We start from the raw sequence: 11,646 nt of genomic DNA on the forward strand, positions 1-11,646 counted from the left end.
GGAGACGGACATGTAAATGTAGTGTGTTGAAGGTGTGCTGTAAAATGCGGACCAGATTTTAGGCAAACCGAAGCAAAAACTGGAATGGATTATGTAAATCGGTGCGCTGGAAAACCCGGACCGGACTTTTGAAAAAAAAAAACTGGATCGGAAGTCTGGATCGGAATTTTTCCCGTGTTCCGATCCGATACCGATGCGCATTTTTTTCCCCATATCTGCGTATCTGCATATCTGCGTTCCGATCCGATATTTAGATCGGATCGGGACATCTCTAGTTCAATATAGATGTGTTTCCTTATTTTGTATGTGTAAACTGTAATTCTACGGTGTGTTGTTGACCAATAAACATCTGGACACAACAACTGATGTCTCATATGTCATCTACACACATGCACAAATGTATGCACACACGCAGTGATAAAACGCAGCCGTGAAAATTACCGCCCTCATTTTTATTTACCTTGCGATAAATGGACTCATTGCATATCGCGACAGGCATAGCAACTTCAATAAAACATGTTGTTAGTTAGTTAGATGAACTTACGAACACCCCCCCCTAAAAAAATTTCTCCTCGGATCTACACAATTCACGTAGGTCACCCTTTTTGACTTCAAAACGGCGAATTTTGCCGAAAGGTGAGTGATTTTCATGCCTGCATGCCTGTGTTTCATATGTGGGTTCTCGACTACCTCTTTAACGCCAGGAGACTCAGATTCCTGCCACTTAAGACCAAGATATTTGCTGAAACCTGCAAGACACAAGAAGACACATGATATAATTTATAGACTGTATATCCAACTAGTAGGCCGTGAGCTTGGACTGGCTTAGAGAGCGAGTGTATGAGATGCATTCGGGCTGTCATTCCTATGAAAACGATGCACCGATTGGCTGTTAGTCATTGTGCATTGACACGCCCTCATCATTCAGGCGCAAGCAGTGGCAATTTTATCTATTAATTCATTTTATTATTTATTTATTTATCTATTTATTTATTTTAATTTAATTTCTTAAATTTATTGATTGTTCAAAAAAATCTAACAAAAATGTAAGCAGTTACACATCATTTTACTCATGACTTGAGTATTCTTTTCACCAAATACTTTTTTTTACTTACACTTCAGTACATTTTTTGGATGACTACTTTCACTTTTTAACTTTTACTTTGAGAAGTATTATTTTGAAGTAACGCTATTCTTACTAATTATATTGTACTGTATGTATTGTTTCATATAAAATGAACACCTGAAGCCCGGTCACCCATTTGTAATGTTGGAAGACGACAGGAGACAACAAGCTGGCAGATCGTAAAGCCTGAGTTATGCTCCTGCGTTGCGGTGACGACAAAGCGAGAACGGCGTCAATGAGCATTCGATAGTTCCACGGCAAGGGAACGCATTGCTCTGTAATCCCACCACCGAGCCACTAGAGGGGTGTGGCGTTGTATTTGTACGGTTTTGGGGACGCTTGTCGAGTTCCTCTAGTTTTCTTCCGGTTACACCGTAATGCCATCGCACATGGAAGGCTCGGATGATGACCTTCAGCTCGTCAACATTGAACAACAAATGTTGATCATACATTTGTTGAGGCACAGGTGAGGTGTCTGGTTCATTTTAGCGTGAAGCAGTACCACAACAATGTATGAAAATGGCGGTGATTTCGCGCTGAACAGGAAAGTCTGAGCGGACTGAGCGGTTGTGACGTCGTTGAAAACGCGATGCTCGGTGGCTCGGAGCACTAGCATAGCATTCACGTTCTCGGTTGTGTGGCGAATGTCATACACTTTCAGGCAACTTTTTTTTTTGTGGTGTTCAAGTGGGTACACTTGATTGAAAATTATGGACCGTTTTGCTGTTGAGTATGCGTTATCATCACCAAGTAGGCATTGTCCTTGTAGATGCAACAATATAATAATAATTTGTTTTTATTTCCAAAAATAGTTACTTGCCCTAAACTTTTCTTGAATGACGTTTCCACCTTGTGTGATTAAAAAAAAAAAATGGAAACACTGGCATGCTTACTATCGTCCATGACTGCAAAAATCTTACTTTATATTACAACGTATTATGTATAAACACATAGTAGTATAGTATAATATTAATGCTACGTATTTTTAAGATGTAATTTTTTCAAGAGTTGTTTTGAATTGTGTTGGAAAGGTGAACTCAGTCCAGGGTCCCCCCAGGATTAATAAATCTAAATTCAAGACTTTTAAGACCTTTTTTAATGCCATTTCAACTGAAAATTAATACTTTTCTCGCACCCATTATTTAGATAATATTGAATCATATTTAAAAAATGAAGCACTGAACATCAAATTTAACCGTGTGTTTGACAAAAGAATGCACATTTACTGAAGATACAATAAAACATTTAAATATAAGGTCTTTCAGATTTTTTTTCCCCCCAGGATAAAATGGATTTTACACTATTTTTGTAAAGCAACTTCAGAAATTACATTTGCAATACAACAGGTTTCCCTTTTAAGAGGACCTAATCAAGGTGGTAGGTTGGTGATTGTCAAGTTGGTCACCTTAACTGGTGATTGTCAATTTGGTCACCTTAACAGTAATAAAGTGCTTGGGAAATCTTGCAATTGGCAGTGAAAGTTTAAAAAACAGCCACTAAATGGCAGTAGTTTACCATTAATTACCACAAAATAAAAAAGCTACACATGACCATTTCCCTTGGTAATTGTTTTTTTCTAATCACATTACAAAGTATACAAAACACATGTTAATCCTTTGTTAGCTATAGAGGCAGACGGACATCCGGGTATTTAATGACGTCACCAGCCACAACAAAGCGTCGCCATATTGACAATGGGGTAAAAGACCAGTCACTTATAATAGAAACGCATTGAACTTTCGTCTTATTTGCCGTCTTTTTTCCGTCGCAATGGCTAAAAGTTGCTGTGTTGCGGGTTGTCACACAAGGAAGAGTTTGGAGCCGCATTTGAAGTTCTTCATTCTTCCACGTGAGAAAAAAAGGAGTAACAAATGGCTGAGCGCAATTAATCAAGGAACAGTAAAAGAAGACTGTTCCGTGGACTATTTTCGCCTGTGGGAATCTAAATCCAAGCACACTTACGTTTGCAGCCGACATTTTATTACTGGTGAGTTTAATCGATTGTATTTTGCCCCAATTAGCTGCTACGATTCAATAGACTAGGCAGTGGTTATTTTTACCTTAACCAGCAACTCGCAAAGCATTTTTTTTTTTCTTTTGCCGTGAACTGCTCTGATTAGTCAGTCGGCATATTATTGGCCTGGTGGGAATTGTTTTGGTTTTTTTTGCCGTGACGTGTTGACGGCTAAATAAAGCTTGGAGGCGAATTACCGGTAACGGCAGAAATAATCACTTCGTATATACTACCAATTTTCTCAGTTCCACACAGTACATATTACACGTAAATGATAAAGGTCAACCTACTGGGTGACTTTATGAGGTAGTTTCCGAACTCCACTGCAGGCCATTCCTTTGTTTATCCAGCTATCAGCTGCGACTTTGTATCGGCAGCTTTGTACGCCAATAAACGCTAATTTTAAATTGCATCGCCTCCTCGCGTCTGTCGGCAGTGACTCGTGATAATAGTAAGCCACGTTTAAGACGATTTTAGGAAAAAAAGACGCAAAACACACCTGAAATATATGAATTTCAGACGTCTGTCTATGGAATGTTAAACTGTGCGTACGCCCTTCACAAAATGGCGACACGTTGCTAAGCGAGGTGACGTCATCGTGACATCACGTCGACTTCGTCCATTGAAGACATTTCTTTTAATCTATTTAATTTTAAATATACCAGGAGGTGTTTTACTATCACCTACATTATAATTTGCCTATCACCATGCCATGTTATTCAGATCAACGTTACCCCGCACTCGTTCCAATAATAGTGTCAACCGTGTTGTGTATCTGAGGGTGATGGTGGTGTTGTGCCGAAAAATGCCCCGCCTCCACCCCCCTCGCACGTGAAATGTCCCCCCTGACGGGAACGCTTATTTATAACGCTTTATTGAGGTGAAAACATCAAATGTTTTCATGGACGCATTACAGGAATGGATTTACGACTGTAAAATCAGTTTTAAATAAATAAATTACACAAAGTAGTACTACTGTATTTTAGTAACAAATCGTGGACTGGGCCACATAACCATCTTTGAACAGAAATGTATTAGTCTACAGGTTTTCACGACCATATCCCAATGACAATCACAAAGGTATGACATTTATTAGTTCAAGCAGAGTAAAATAATACATATTCATGGTACAAGAAAATCGTTTCCATGTCCATCGTTTGGTAAGAAAAAGCTGTTTGTACAAGTGACGTCTGGGCGCTCAATAATAAAATAAATAAGCAAATAAATAAAATAAACGCTCAATAAAGCGTTATAAATAAGCGTTCCCGTCAGGGGGGACATTTCACACGGGGCGGCTATTTTTCGGCACAACAGTTGTTATCTACGACTCCGGTTTATCCATGCTAAGGCTAGTGCACCTGCCAATACCCCATTGAACATGGCTAACTCTTGAGTTAAGCCTACAAAATTCACATTCATTCGAAAGGCAAACCGTGCAGAAATACATTATTGCATCTAACACATTTTAATTGGAGAAATTGGCAACTTACATTGAAATGTTAAGCAGGTCCACTGCCTTCGCATGACCCATAAACTGCGACCCAAAGTATCTGGATGCGACTTGGTCGCCAATCCAATACCTCACATGCTGGTCCAACTGTTTGGACTTGGTTGTCTTGTTGAGGCTTTCGTCGAACATAACAACTAAGGCATCTGAGCAGTTCCTTACGTTAGCACACAGTACTGTGCGATTGCCTGCTGTTGTGACGTTGATGGTAATGATGCTAACAGCGCGCACGCACGAGGTGCATTATGATTTGTAGTGCAGTGCATCGTAAAAATTATACGCGTCATCTTCGTTATGGATTAAAAAAAAAAAAAAAAAAACTTTGTCACGGATATAATTTTGGTTGCACTGAGATGTTGTTCAAAATTAAAACCACGGCGAAAAAATTCCAAACTTAGGACAGCTAATTTAATACTTTTAATACCTTTAATAATGGAAAACTAAATTCAATGCTTTTTTAATACTTTTAATAACCTGCGGGTACCCTGTATTCTGATTCTCTTTACATTCCATTCTTTTGCACTAGTTAATGCTATCAGCGTTTGACCTCAGTTTTTTTTTATTTGTTATTTATGTGTTTCAATTCAATTCAATTCCTTTATTGTCATTGCAAGCAGAGCAAACAACGGAATTGGAAAGCTACTCCGTGGGACCATAAAACACAAGACTATAAAATAACACACAACTAAAATATATCACTGAATAAAAGACAAGAATAAATTATTGTGCAAAAGTCGCTACATAGCAGCATCATGAGGAAATTAGTGCTGTTCAGTATTAAGAACGCGGATGGCCCTAGGAAAAAAACTATCTCTGAGTCTAGTTGTACGTGACCTCATCGCCCTATATCTCCTGCCAGAGGGCAACATTTCAAACAGGTGATGGGCAGGATGGGAAGAGTCTTTAATAATGTTCCTAGCTCTTTTAAGGTGTCGCGCAGCAGCAATGTCCTCCAGAGGTGGCAGAGAGGAGCCAATAATTTTCTCCGCTGCTTTCACCACCCTCTGCAGTGATTTTTTGTCCGCTACCGAGCAGGTTCCATACCACGTTGGAATGCAGTAGGTGAGGATGGACTCAATAGCTGCTCGGTAGAAGGCGGTCATTAGTTCCTTGCCCGTGTTGTTCCTTCTGAGGCCCCTCAGAAAGTGGAGTCTCTGGCGAGCTTTCCTCACTATGGCCGAGGAGTTAGCTGACCAGCAGAGGTCATCAGATAGGTGTACGCCGAGGAACTTAAAGGTCTTTACACGCTCCACACGTACTCCGTTTACCCAGAGAGGTGCCGGTTCCAAGGCAGGCACCTTCCTGTAGTCCACTATTAATTCCTTGGTCTTGGTGGAATTCAGAACCAAGTTGTTCTCCGAGCACCATGCTGACAGTCGCTGTACCTCATCTCTGTAGGTGGTTTCGTCTCCTCTGGAGATGAGACCAACAACAGTTGTGTCGTCAGCAAATTTTATGATGGTGTTTGATGAGTGGACAGGTGTACAGTCGTGGGTATACAAGGAATAGAGAAGCGGGCTCAGCACGCAGCCTTGAGGGGCTCCAGTGCTAAGTTTGATGGTATGGGATGTGTAGTGGCCGAGTTTAACATACTGTGAGCGGTTAATCAGAAAATCCTTGACCCAGGAACAAATAGAGGGGAGGAGGCCCAAGTTAAGCAGTTTGGTCACCAGGATGTCGGGGATGATGGTATTGAATGCGGAGCTGAAGTCAATGAAAAGCATCCTGACGTAGCACTGCTGTTGTTCCAAGTGGCTCAGTGCTGTGTGGGTTGCTATGGCGATAGCATCTTCAGTTGACCGGTTGGCTCTGTAGGCAAACTGACAAGGATCAAAGGAGGGAGGAAGGCTGGCTCTGATGTGACGCAAAACCAACTTTTCAAAACACTTCATCACAGCAGGAGTGAGTGCAACTGGCCTGAAGTTGTTATGGTCTGTGGAGCCTGACTGTTTCGGCACAGGAATGATGGTGGCTGTTTTTAAGCAGGGTGGAATGCAGGCTTGTGACAGGGAGATGTTGAAAATCCTGGTAAATACGCCGGCAAGCTGGTCAGCACAGGACTGGAGTACTCTGTTTGGAACCCCATCCGGTCCAGCAGCTTCCCTCGGGTTCAAAGACCTCATGACACGCCTCACATCGTGTTCCTGCAGTGAGAGTGTGCGCGTGTCGGAGGCTGGTGGGGGCGGGGATACTGGAGCGGGCCTGTTAGCCTCAAAACGGGCAAAGAAACAGTTCAGCTCCTCAGCCAGTGAGGCGTCTGCATGTGTGGTGCTGTTGCCGCTGCCTTTATAGTTTGTTATGTGTTGTATCCCCTGCCACATCCCCGAGGGTTGTTCTGTGATAGATGGGCTTCTATTCTTCTCCTGTAGGCCTCCTTTGCCACCTTGATGCCCCTCCTCAGTTCCGCTCTGTCAGTGCTGTAGAGTGCCTTATCTTTTGACCTGAAGGCGCTATTACGATTTTTAAGGAGACTCTGAACTTCGCGAATCATCCAGGGCTTTTGATTGGAAAATATACGAATGTGCTAAACGACTGTAACATTGTTAACGCAGAACTGGATGTATGATAACACAGTCTCAGTATATTCCTCCAGGTCTCCATGGTCGAATAAATCCCAGTATGTGTCATCAAAGCAGTCCTGCAGTTGAGAGAGAGCATCCTCGGGCCACACTCTGATGGATTTGATGGTTGGCTTTTGTGACCTCCCGAGGGGGGAGTATGTGGGAACCAAGAGCAGAGAGAGGTGGTCAGACCGGCCCAGATGAGGGAGAGAAACAGCCCTGTAAGCATGCTTGATGTTGGAATAAACATGGTCCAAGGTATTTTTCCCCCTCGTAGCGCAGCTCACATGCTGGTAAAAGTCAGGGAGAACTGTACACAACCGTGCCTGATTGAAGTCTCCCGCTATAATGTGTGCACCGTCAGGATGGGCCCGCTGCTGTTTGTTTACGATGGTTGCTAAGTGACCGAGGGCGGCGCTAACGTTAGCATCTGGAGCTATGTAGACAGCAGTGATAATGACAACACTCAGTTCACGGGGTAGATAGAATGGTCTGCAGGAAACTGAGAGTGCTTCCAGGTCCGGAGAACAGTGGCGAGCGATAACCCTGCTGCTGTTGCACCAGTCATTGTGAAGGTAAACACATAGCCCGCCTCCTCTGCTCTTACCGGACTCAGCATCTCTGTCCTGCCGGTGGCTAGCGCGGCCTGCTAGCTGCACTGCAGCGTCGGGAATGAGCGGGTGAAGCCAGCTTTCAGTTATAATCATGACGCCGCAGGTCCGGACGTAGCGGTTAGAAGCCACCAGCAGCTCCAATTCATCCATTTTGTTAGAAATGGATCGGGCATTCGTCAGGAAGGTGCTCGGCAGTGGCGGGTTGTGAGGGTACTTCCTTAGCCTAGCCAGTATACCTGACCGGCATCCGCGCTTCTGCTTACGCTCTCTCCGTCGTCTGCGTCGCTTCCCCGGGCAGCAAACCCACGGAGACTTCGCTGGTCTGGCGATGGTGTCAGGGATGTCGTGAACCCTCTGAAAGTCACTCGTGATGGCACTTTAACACTTTAGACCGATGTTGATTAAGTCCTGTCGACTATATGCATAATCCGCTCGACAAGAGCAAATAAACGCGGACAAAAACAAGTATACACATAAACACAGAGAGCTAAGAGCCGCTGCACTCAAGCGCGCCGCCATATGCGATAAGTAGTGTAGTGTAGTGTTTATTTGTACTTTAAAAGAATTTAAGTTTTCTGAAATGTTTTTGTGATTTAATAATTATCAACTAAAATGTAATCATTAGACTAGTTTTAAAAATATTAGAATAGTCGACTAATGGTTAAAAAAGCCTGCTCACTAATCAGGATTAAATACAGTATATTAAAGTGATAAGGCATCTTGGAGTGAACTTGGAGTAAAATTTAAGTATCTCGAGGTCGGGCCGAGTGTCCTCTTTTTCGGCCCAAATCGGGGTCTCAGTAAGAGTGGAACTTCAAGCCACCCGAGCATTTTCCCCTGTAGTACCGAAATCTGCAGAAATTACATAAAATGTATGGCTTTTTGACGTTGTGAAAATGTGTGCTCTAATAAATTACATTACTGTATTGTATTTTTTGAGATTATGACATTATCAGCACTTATACGTTGCTTTCATTCTATGAATTTATTACTCTTCCTTACACACACACAATTTTTAATGTATAATTTACAATGATATAAGTGTAGATGCGGTAGTTGGTGTGTGATTTTGCTGTATTTTCCTTATGATATTTCCCAGCCCATCGAAGGCAATTCCTTACTTATTTGACATTCTCTTACCGTCATTTGAACGCCTATTTCCTCAAAACGACCTCCAGAAACTATATTTTTATTGTCACATTTTCTGGTAGGTGTAGACGTGGCTGTCAGAAATTGTGATCCTCCTCTATTGTGTCTAAAATCAATCAAGTCACCGCCAACGCTCTTTGCTGATTTTCTGACTCCCCCGCACCCCTTCCACCCCACCCCATACACACCATCTCCTCTCAATTGGACCCCCAGAGTCTGAACATTTTGTCATCTCTAGAAATCACTATCATGAGATCAGCAAAGAGCCTTAAAGTGATCCTCGATTTTAAAGACATGTAGGCTCTAATAAATCACAATTGTTCTCTTGTATTAAAATATGTCGTTAGAAACACATAAAATGTTAAATCAATGGAAATATTTTATAATATTTAGTGCATATTTTGACCGATAGTTGGCGCCATGTTCTGCGGGCGCGGAGTGATGACGTAGATGATATTTTTCCAATCGTGTAGCGTGTGTACAACAACTGTGTATTACTGGCTTAACTCGCGAAGTAAAATGCCACGATGTGCTGCTTATGGATGCAATTTCGTGTCAAATGGAAACAAGGAGAGTGATGCGAGTCTCCACAAATTTCCTGTTGACAAGAAGAGGATAAAGGTTTGGGAAAATGCCTGTAGACAAGCAAATCTTCCCAAACAACCAAGGCTTTGTTGTCGCCATTTTTCTCCTACCGCGTTTGAGGATTTTAGTAGATGACAACTAATGAAAGATCTCACCGGAGCGGCTAGATATAAGCGCAGACTAAAACCAAATGCTGTCGCAACTATTTTCCCGCACAAGAAGCCTCAGCCTGCTCGGATATCGAGTGAAATGCGCGCAATGAAGCGAGACGGACGAGACACTCTGGCCGCCCTCTTAAGCACCCGCTCCTGTCGCTACAGCGGGAGGCGAACCTTCGGGCGTACCGCTAGTCACAGAGGAAGCTAATAATTCACCTCTACTGTCAGTTCATCAGGCAGTGTGTGTTCAGTATTCAGCTAATATGAGTGATGCTGCCACTCAAACTGATCAAAGCACGTCCAATGCAATTCATTCAATGCAACACAAATGTCCCAACCCCATTGATAAAGCAATAAATTCTCATCGCCGGAATGGCATACATGTGAAGTCAAAATCCATTTTAGGGGACTCCCTCTGAAAGCTCATCGCGAGAATGGCAAGAGTGCCAAACAGTAATCAGAGAAAAGGGTGGCTACTTTGAAGATACTAGAATATCACACGTTTTTAGTTATTTCACCTTTTTTCTAAGTACACAATACACACGTGTGCATTTGTAGCAAGTTATAACAGAATTCACCGGCGGAAATTATGTTGGCACGTTGTGTGGTTGGGGGGGGTACTTTGTGAAGGGAACAGCTGGAAATAACTGTTACCTTCCGCGGGTCGCATGCCAGACAGACATTGCTAATTCTTGCAGCCTAAATGTCAATAAAACAACGCGGATTAGCTCCGTGGTTTGATACTCCGCATCCTTCCCTAGCTCGCCACACATTCATAGTTTTATTGCCTTCAGTGAGAGTTTATAATGTCAATGGTCAAGAAAATAAAAAGGCACGAATGCCAATGTGTTTTGGCCTGTACTGTATGTAAAGCATACGACAGTTCTGGATGCTAACAATCTACACAATTATATTGGAATGAGTTTGATGACGCAATAACTCACCTTGAAGATCTGCTGACAAAAACCTGAGTTCTCGACAACATACGCTCTCTCGCTCCATTGTCATCGAGATGCACTTGCCGCAAGTACACCAGAAGTTTAGCCCAACTCTTGCCTCATCAGGTATTTCTTGCTCTGCATTTCGCCTTTGCTGCTCGTCTTGTGAACGACCGACAGTGCTGTCCTGCTCTTCACTTTTCCGCTCTGGTTCAAATTGGAAGGGACGAACTGACGAGATGTTGCTAATGAATGACACGCTGAAGTCGAGAGAAGTCCGGCAGCGGGATTTGTGACGTCACAGCACTGCGACGTCAACAACCATGGCGAACAATCAGTTAAAATAATTTTACAAATTTTATTAAAACGAAAACATTAAGAGGGATTTAATGTCAAATTATTATAACTCATACTAAGATGTATCTTTTAAGAATTACTTGTCTTAAAACTAGAGGATCACTTTAAGGGTGACTTGACTGATTTTAGACACAATACAGGAGGATCACAATTTCTGACAGCCACATTTGCACCTATCAGAAAATGTCATAATAAAATGTACAGACTCTGGGGGTCCAATTGAGACGAGAAGTGGTAGGGGGGAGTAGGGATAGTGTCAGGGGATCAGGAAAGAGTTTTAAGAGGGACTTGATTGCTCTTAGACACAGTAGAGGAGTATCACCATTTCCGACAGCCAAATTGGCACCTATCGGAATATGTGATGATTAAATGTACAGACTCTGGGGGTCCAGTTGAGAGGAGATATAGTAGGGGGGAGTAGGGATGGTGTCAGAACATCAGCAAAGAGCTTTAAGAGTGACCTGATTGTTCTTAGACACAATAGAGAGGTATCACAATTTCTACAGCCACATCTGCACCTACAGTATGAGAAAACGTGACAATAAAAATATAGTATCTGGAGGTCGTTTTGAGGAAATATGCATTTAAATGACGGTAAGAGAATGTCAAATAAGTAAGGAATTGCCTTCGATGGGCT

Source organism: Corythoichthys intestinalis, chromosome 10 (assembly GCF_030265065.1).
Source record: "Corythoichthys intestinalis isolate RoL2023-P3 chromosome 10, ASM3026506v1, whole genome shotgun sequence".
Classification (NCBI taxonomy): domain Eukaryota; kingdom Metazoa; phylum Chordata; class Actinopteri; order Syngnathiformes; family Syngnathidae; genus Corythoichthys; species Corythoichthys intestinalis.